General features: G+C 36.9%; 1 protein-coding gene across 13 annotated transcripts in view; it reads left to right on the top strand.

The window, feature by feature from the left end:
- Positions 1-9819, top strand: part of RIMS2 (regulating synaptic membrane exocytosis 2) — a 296933-nt gene that overhangs the window by 4795 nt on the left and 282319 nt on the right. For all 13 annotated transcript variants that reach the window (XM_015561714.1, XM_006760263.2, XM_015561716.1 and 10 more), the window contains exon 2: positions 4264-4275. The gene's annotated coding sequence lies outside the window, so the exon portion shown is untranslated. The remainder of the gene's footprint in view (positions 1-4263; positions 4276-9819) is intronic.

The following is a 9819-nucleotide window of genomic DNA, read 5'->3' as shown; positions in this document are numbered from 1 at the left end:
CACCCCTATAATTCTGATGTTGGTATGCTTGAAGCTGTCCCAGAGGCTCCTTACACTATCTTCATATTTTCGGATTCTTTTTTCATTTTGCTTTTCCAGTTGGGTGTCTTTTGCTTCTTCGCACTTCGAATCTTTGACTTGATTCTTGCGCTCCTCTGGTCTGCTGTTGGGAGTCTGTATAATATTCTTGATTTCAGTCAGTGTATGCTTAATTTCTAATTGGTTCTTTATCACAACATCAAGGGTCTCGTTAGATTTCTTGAGCAATCTCTGGCGTTAACCTATGCCGCCATCTTGGTTTCTCCTCTCCCACTTAAACAATTTTTAAGAAGAAATTGAGAAACTTCATTAAGTCTCTGATGTTACTATGTCTAGCATATTGTGTGTTAAGTTTTGGTTTTTAACTGTTCCCACATTTATATAACATGGGAGTGTTGAGGACACCACTGTTTTAGGAAACTATATTTATAGGAATTTGAGGAATAGGTAAAGTTAGGAAAATTCAGAATTATATAATTTACAGGACTATTATTAAGTAAAAGGTTTCATCAGGTGGACCCTTAATTTTAAGCCTTTAAACTGAGTAAGCTAGAATGTGTGAGATTATTAGAAAATAGCTGTAGAATTTAAAAGAAGAGAGAGAGAATTGTTTCCCCTCATTGATGTGCAGAATAATGTAGTGACTCTGATGTGCTGGAGCCACATCAGCACAAGTTCTGAAGTGAGTCTAAGTTTGAATCCCATCTTCAGCATTTCCTAGTTGTGTGACTTGTCCAAGGTGCTTAATCTCTGCCTCAGTTTCTGCATCTGTAAATAGAAATAATAGCAGTACCTATCTCACAGCTTATTGGTGAAGATGAAATTAATTTTATGTGAAACACTTAGATGTATACTTGGCACATAGCCAGTGCTACAGAAGTGTTTGGCAATAATTTTTATGGCATTAGATTTCTTTTTACTTACTGTATATGTCTGATATCATGTAAGATGCTATCACATATATTTTCTTATTTAAGTAATCACACTTGTATATTGGGTTAGTGTATTCCTTATTGCATACATAAGCTGCGTCAGCCATAATGAATATGTATGTAAATTAGAGCAATATTAATCTTTGAATTGAACATTTATTGTTTTCACACAGGGACTAAATGTAATGTTGGAGGAAATATCCAGATGATTCAGGTTGAAATTCACTTTTAAAGAAAGTCCTGTTAAAATTCAAGTGACCCATATGTTTAAAATAAAAATATTCCTCCACACTAGGTTATTATTTGTATTTCCATGAGATTTTAATCAGTCTTTGTCTTAAGGCCCTTGGTACTATTTTATATTTATACATTACCTTTCATTTTCAAGCAACTCAATTCCACTTCGGCTATTAGTAAGTTTAATACCACTTTTGCAAATACAATGAAACTTCTGACAATTGTATTACTAAAAACTGATTAGAAGACGTATCCATCCTTTTGTTTTGAATTCCTTTTCTTCTGAAGGTTTGCCAGTTCAAGGAGCAGGGTCATCATCCTCATTCTTCCCTTTTCCTTTAATAATTTCCTTGAGAGATTTTGTTTACTCTTATGGCTTCAAATACTACATATGGGCTGATCATTTACAGATACTGTTTTACTAGCCGGATTACTTTTGAGCCTCCAGCTCAACCTATATAGCTGCCTACCAAAAATCTCTGCTAACGGACACCTCAGTTTCATTCTTCCCAAGGCGTTGTCCTCTCCTCCTCCCAGTTACCTAAGCCAGATTCTGGAAGTACTTCTCCACTTCTTCCTCTACTCAGTCAACTTGTAAGGAGCCTTACTTCTCAGTATCTTCTGATCACTTCTCTCCATTCCTCTTGCTCTTACCATATAGTTCATACCACTCTGATATTTGTCTGCTACACCAAATATTGTAACGATTCCTAGTTGTTCTCTCTGCTTCCAGACTCGTCCCCTTCCGATTAGTTTGCACATTGTAGCATAGTGAACAGTCAGTAAATGGTGGCTAATCAGCCTTATTTATAAATCATATTGTAGGTTTTATGCTTATTTTTCTATTGAAAGATGATAAAGGTTGTGATGGCAGTATTATTTCATGTATATATTATAGTTATGTTTTTCATGTGTATGTTATAGCTAAAATTAAACTAGTTTTAATCTGTTAAAAGGAATTAACTATTAGCAAATTTATTAGTTATAACTTCAGTTTAAAAAAAATTCTGCCATGTGAGTTATTTTTATCAAAGTGGTATGCTTCTGAGATTTTGTCAGGTATAAATATATAGTTAATAAAGATTTTAGTTCTAATATATCATTTATAATCTAGTTATTCCAGCTATATATTCCAAACATGCCAGTGTTCTTTGTGCTTCTTTGCTTTTTGCATATGCCACCTTCTTTGCATAAAATGTTCTCCCTCACTGGTCTTGGTAACAGACTCTTCATTCTTCTTATTTTCTATTTACACGTTTACTTTCTTACGTACTTATTTATTTATTTAATTTAGAGGGAGGGAAGAAAGGAGGGAGAGACTTGTTGTTCCACTCATTCATGAATTCATTGGTTGCTTCTTCTAAGTGTCCTCACCTGAGATGGAACCCACAGGTTTGGAGCATGTGGACGACACATTAGCCAATGGAGCTACCCGGCCAGGGCCTCATTAAAGCCCGACTTATATCTTAGAAACTTTCTCTTCATCCTTTCCCCACGTTCTGGTATATCCTCTTTTATTTGGGTTTCTAGAATGCTTTGTTATTTCCTTGCTTTCCGAATATCTCTTTGTTCTGCAATGATTATTTCTAATTGCATTTAGTTCCTTGAGGGCAGAAACCATCCTACTCATTTTTACACCTGAGATTTCTAATGTAGAGCCTGATCCATATACAATGGATGCTCTGAAAATGATTTTTGTTGGACTAAATTGTTGTCAATAGATTGATGTCCTTGACTGTGTATAATAGTTAGTATATGATCTTTAGGTCTAACATTTGTAACAAAGCATACAATAATGTAAAGAATGCAGTCCTATCTCTTCTATGCAATATCCTATAGAAGATATAGAGATATATGCCAGACATTGTGTTGAGGGTTTTTCATGCTATTTTATTTAATTCTCATAAACCCTATAAAGGTTTGCATATAAGGAAGTACAAGCTTAGAGAGCTTAAGGAAATTATGCAAGATTACAGCTAGGAGTGTTGTTTAAAAGGTGGAATTTTAAGATAGGTCTTTTTGATTGCAAAGTTTTTACTCTTAGTCCCAAGTATCATATTGCCACCCATATTGTAGAGAAAGTGAACCTCAAAACACATGATTTTGACTTTTAACATATGTTTTTGTGATATAACAGGTCATTATTATTACATCATTACTTTTACTATGGTATTGCTATATTTAAACTAGAGGCTCAAGGCACGAAATTCGAGCAAAAGGCTCGGCCCTCGCAGCCCCAGCTGCCTCTGCCTTCGCAGCCCTGGCTTCATCCGGAAGGTTGTTCCACTGTTTGGCCGTCTGGCTGTCTGGTCTAATTAGCATATTATCCTTTTATTATTATAGATAGAGGGAAATGCAATAATTGAGTTTAATTTTATTATATCTGAAATGTTCTTTTGACCAAATCCTGTGTCTTATCATTTTATTTTCCACATTTATAATATTTATTTTCCTCATTTATAATTTTGGGAAACTATGACTCAAAATTATCAATTTTAATCAGTAATATATTATCTTTAATGACTTTATATATTAGTTCTTTTTGTTATAAAGCTAGGAGACTCCTAAATTAATGGGACAGAGATGACTTTTAGAAACATTATGCATAATTTGCACAAAAATACGCTTTGTCTGCTACTTTTGCTAATATGTGACGAAATGAAAGGTAAACAGTGATGCAGTTTTACATGGTTTTGTACATAAAGTCTTTTACCTTAACATGTTCTAGTTTCTCTTTGAGTTAATTGAATATTCAATTAGGATTTCATTTGTGGAAAGAGCATTCTCCTTTTTCAGATGTTTGGGTATTTAATTGCTTTTATAGAAATTATTCTCATTTATATGTCTTAATACATTCTAGTATATAGTGTGCTCTTAAGTTTTTTCTCTTAAAAAGTTTAGATTTTAGTAAACATTTAATTAGACTTTTTTAGAATTTTTATTTCACTAACAAGCTTTAAAAAACTCTTATTTGTTTTAAGAATGGAATTAATTATTTCCTTTTGTTTTGTCTTTTCTGTCCTTTCTAACTTGCTTTCGTGGATATTCACACCAGGAGGACAAAGTGGTTAGAGTCTTTTTTCTGTCTAATATTATTTTTTCTTACTGTTATTGCTAATTTTACTTTTATAGCTATATTTAATTTATATACTTTTAAGTTGTAGTGCATGATCATCACTATAAAATAAGATAATTTAAGCATGCTATCTAATTTTACTGAAAAACATTTTATTATGTTACAGATAAAAAATGGATTATTTGATTCTTAAAGAAGCCTGCTTCTTTAGAATTTAGTATTTTAGAGATCTTATAGCACTTTTCATTGTGTTAAGAATTCTTTTAATCTTATCTTTTCCTAAAGTCATCATTGTACCGGTCAGAGTTTTTAAAAGAAGCTAGTATAAAAATTCAGTATTTGTAATAATGAATGAGTCACACTAACATTGAAGATGGATTTTTCTGAAGTATCAATATACAGTTGAGTATAAGCATTTAATATATTTTTCTTTTTCTTAATGTGTTATAGAAATTGGTAAGATGTCTATCTTACCTCCTCATATTAAGTGTTAGACAATTATAATTTTAAAATACTTAGGTTTAGAAGATTCAACTCCAGCCTAGGTTTAAAAATTCTGCCCATATTTGTCCTTAGAGGCCTGATTTGGATTTGCTCTAGGGACTGGTGACTTCCTGCAAACACAGATAAAATCTTTCTATTCTGATTCTTAAAAAAAAAAAGTTCAGCTTTTTCTTCTTTACCTTTTTATAGATCTCCTTGGTGTGTGTTATAGTATTTTATAATAAACGTGAGATTGATTACAGCAGTGAGTAGGAGGGCTGCAGATGGCTCTGAGAAAAAAATTGCAGGGGTTATTCTTTTCTTTTTAAAAAAATTCTGACTCTTTCTGATGAGTCAAACTAAACTTGAGGTCTAAAAGTTTTGCCAAATTCAAATTGGCATAACACCCAAAGAGGACACCGTTTAGCTGAGGTCTTCTGAGCAGTGACTCCTTTTTTTTTTTTTTTTAATATCAATTGGAGCTTTTTTATTCTCCTCAGTCTTCAGTTACTAGGTGGTGGCAAATATTGATGTGGTTTTAGAATGAAGTCACTGAGCAAAAGATCTTCAGGATTGCTTGGTTCGTTTTCTTAGTTAGAATTCCTACAGGTGGAAAAAATCAATCAAAATTTTGAGGCAGTTTTGAAGGTTATTGCTGTAGACATGTCCCAGACTGTGCATCCTCCTCAATCAAGGGCAGATGCTCTAGAGCAGCGGTCACCAACTTTTCGGGCCTCACGGACCACCAGTGGTCTGCAGACCACCAGTTGGCAACCGCTGCTCTAGAGCACCTACCAACCTTCTGCTGGCCAACCTTACTAGCTAACTCTAAAGTAGTGCCATTCACATAATTCAAAGCCTTTTTATTCAGTCTACTTATATTTATTTCTCTTTTTTTTTCTATAGCTACTTCTGTGTCTGTAGTTTTTATAATGAATTCTGACACCTATCCCAGATACTAGGTCCTTAATAATAATTCAGCTATGATTCTCATTTACTGACAAGATTTTGTAATGTAACAGTCTATATTTTATACAAAGGATTGACTAACATGAAATGATGCTAATTTTATGTGGATTTGGAACGTTGTAAATAAAATTCCATAGGTCTTTTTATGACAGTCTTTATGCAGTACTGTTCAATAGAACTTTTCATAGTGATGAAAATGTTTTATGTCTTGCCCTAGTCGGTTTGGCTCAGTGGATAGAGCGTCAGCCTGCGGACTGAAGGGTCCCAGGTTCGATTCTGGTCAAGAGCACATGCCCAGGTTTTGGGCTTGATCCTGGGAGGGGGGGCTGTGTGCAGGAGGCAGCGGATCATTGATTCTCTCTCATCATTGGTGTTTCTATCTCCCTCTCCCCCTTCCTCTCTGAAATCAATAAAAATATATTTAAAAAGATGTTTTATATCTTCACCATCTAATACAGTAGGCTCACCAGTCTCATGAAGCTATTGAGCACTTGAAATGTGGCTAGTGTGGAGAGGAATCGAATTTTTAATTTTATTTAATTTTAATTTAAATAGCCCTCTGTGGCTATTGGCAAATGAAACCCCAAGCCTGGATAACAAACATTCTATCTATGACTATTCAACCCCTAAGGCAACACCCTGCACTCATATTAGCAGAATGATGTGCATACTAGGAGTGGAGATGAAACCTGTACAGAATCCAAGAAAGATACATCTGCCAATGTCATTGTCTTATATAGCCAGGGAGGATAATGGCCCAGGGACATCTTTCCGAAGGGCAGAATCGGGGAATATGAATGACAACAACCAGGGGAGAGCCTCCTAAATAGCTGAATCTGAGACTGACAGGATAGTCAAGGCAATGAAGCCATTGTTCATGTAGGGGTTACTGTGTGCCATGGACTGTTGCCCACTATATACTTCTCCTTCTTCCTGTTTCTGAATGAGAGTTTTTGTTGCAGTGCCCTCTTGTTTCTCCATATTGTGTTTTGGGTGTGTTAGGAACAGATCATTTGTCTTTCAGTACATTGGATCACGAAGATACACACTCAACCATGATGGAAGGATTTGCTCTACCTCTGAGGTCTTGGATTCAGAGCTAGATTTTATAACTAGACTAGAAGCCTGGTGCACGAATTTGTGCACAGGTGGAGTCCCTTGGCCTGGCTGGCAATAGGGGCAGATCAGGGCCGGCCAGCTGAGGGGAGGGACCACAGGAGGTTGGCCAGCCAGCGGGAGGTTGGCTGTGGGAACATACTGACCACCAGGGGGCAGTTCCTGCATTGAGTGTCTGCCCCCCTGGTGGTCAGTGCATATCATAACTACCCACGGTCAATTTGCATATTACCCTTTTATTATATGGGATAATAACCAGTGGGGGCTGGCTGGTTTGCCCTGAAGGGTATCCTGGATCAGGGTGGGGTCCTGCTGGGGTGCCTGGCCAGCCTGGGTGAGTGACTGATAACTGTTTGCAGGCTGGCCACAGCCCCTTCAAGGTGGGGGTCCCTGCTGGGGTGTCTGGCCAGCCTGGGTGAGGGGCTGATGTTGAATGGCTGTCTTAACAGACATTTTCTACTTCTCATAATTTCCAATAGAGGGACTTGAAAAATGTGAAATTTTTAGCTTTCTTTGCAATTGGAAATGGCTTTGTGACAGAGTTCTAGCGAATGAGAGATGGAGGAAATTCATAAGGGCTTCTCGGAAGTTTTGATAAAAAGAAAGATGTAGCTGAAACTACCTTTTTTTAAAAATGATTTCTTATTGATTTTTAGAGAGAGAGGAAGGGAGAGTGGGAGAGAGAAACATCTATGTGAGAGTGAAACCTCGATCACCTGCCTTCTGCATGTACCCCACAGGGGATCGAGCCAGCAACCTGGGCATGTGCCCTGACTGGGAATTGAACTGGCAACCTTTCTGTGCATGGGACATTGCCCAGCCAACTGAGCCACACTGTCCAGGGCTGGAACTACCTTTTAATGCAAAAGTGTTGTTTTGAGCTTCAGAGGCCATTTGTGAAGATGAGGGAAAAGCCAGGAGTACTTGAGTCATTAGTCATGACATTGTTGAGCCACTGATCCAACACCATACAACACCTTTCCCCAATGTGAGAAAAATACCCAACCCAATCCGTTTCTGCCACTAGTAGTCAGATTTTCCATTACTTATAGTCAGAAGCATGCTTAATGGAAACATTGGTGGATTTGCAGTGCGCGCCAGGGAAACCGGGCAAACATCTAGAGTTGTTCTTTACAAATACAGACGTGGAGTAAAGATGTGCATGTTGATACTCAGCTGTCTGCCTTTGCCTGTATATGATGTTTGAAGTATTAGGGCCAATTAACACATCTGCTCACACATTACACATAAATTAACTCCGGTTGCAAACAGTAGATTAATATGGGTATGTTGGACTTTTTAGGATGCGTGGAACTAATAAGTGAACTAAACTTCCATGCCAAATTATTTGCCATAGGTGAGAACATGTAGTACTTATAGTCAGAAGCATGCTTAATGGAAACATTGGTGGATTTGCAGTGCGCGCCAGGGAAACCGGGCAAACATCTAGAGTTGTTCTTTACAAATACAGACGTGGAGTAAAGATGTGCATGTCTGGTGAGAGCAGAATGAAATTACAGTTTTGGGAACAAAATGATGCTCCTCTCACTGTTAGAAACAATATTATCGTTTATAAAAAAGACCACTTTAACGAGGACCTTAAATTATTCCTTTTTCTCTTTTTATAAGAATTATTAGTTCTTACCCAGTATCTCTTGAGACAATAATAAATAAAAATGTCACTCATCGTTGGCAGGTTATTAACCTTTATTGTAAAAAAAAAAATGTTACTAATGGTAATGCTGGTGAAGTAAAAGGTGTGGAAGGATGATGAATGACCTGCAGGATTTCTCACGTTTTAGAAGCATAAAGGCGACCTGTTGGGGTGCAGCTGCAGCAATGATATTCAGAGCAAGGTGCTCTTTGTTTCCACTGCAGTCTGATGCTTTTCCTGATGTAAGCACATTACCGAGCTTCCATATCCTGTGCCTATGTTCCTGCCCATCGCTATTCTCATATAGTGTTGCAATTTAGCATATACTTAAAAGAGTTTTTTGTTATCGTATCTTTGGTTGTTCCATTTCATCTAGGCAGTAGCTGCATTTTTGTAAATACTGTCTAAACAATAGTAGAGTATTCGCTTTTGCATTTTTGTTCAATCACATAATAACATGTATATGGCCTTAATAAAATTGTCCTAGAAACTGAATATAACAGCTCTGACAGGGCCAACTCCTATAATAAAATCACAAGTTTAACTACTACTACTAATCTGTTTCTTTTATTGTAAGCCTAATTGAATGACATAGACATCCTTTGATATTACTAAACTTTCCCTGCCCTCAACCCAACATGAGCAGGTGAAATAATAAAAAAATAAAGTGAGCTAATTATTTTAATATTTTTAATAACCGCATCATAAAACCAAAATTGAAGTGGGAAGATTTTAAATTTGTTACTTTGATTTAAGCTTCAATATTACTAAAACATTTTAAACTTATTAAAGTGTTGCATATCAAATGAGCCTAGATAAAACTGGCTGCATCCAGCCAGGTGATGCTTCCTCTCTTAACATCGGTTTTCCAATTTGGTCCAATCATTTTGGTATTATGAGAAATTAGAAATTAAGACGAACTGGTTAGTTAGAGAATGTAACAATCATGTCTTTATTTTCAGAGCTAGATTTTATAACTAGACTAGAAGCCTGGTGCACGAATTTGTGCACAGGTGGAGTCCCTTGGCCTGGCTGGCAATAGGGGCAGATCAGGGCCAGCCAGCTGAGGGGAGGGACCACAGGAGGTTGGCCAGCCAGCGGGAGGTTGGCTGTGGGAACATACTGACCACCAGGGGGCAGCTCCTGCGTTGAGTGTCTGCCCCCTCTGGTGGTCATTGCGCATCATAGCGACCCGCCGGTTGTCTGGTGGTAATGGTTGCTTAGGCTTTCATATATATAGATGAGACTTTGGGATTATCTCCCTTTGGAAAGGGGTGACTGTGTTACATGTATAATATATGTACAGAATGTTG

Source organism: Myotis davidii, unplaced genomic scaffold, assembly GCF_000327345.1.
Source record: "Myotis davidii unplaced genomic scaffold, ASM32734v1 scaffold497, whole genome shotgun sequence".
Taxonomy (NCBI): domain Eukaryota; kingdom Metazoa; phylum Chordata; class Mammalia; order Chiroptera; family Vespertilionidae; genus Myotis; species Myotis davidii.
This window is presented reverse-complemented; position numbering and strand designations above follow the sequence as displayed.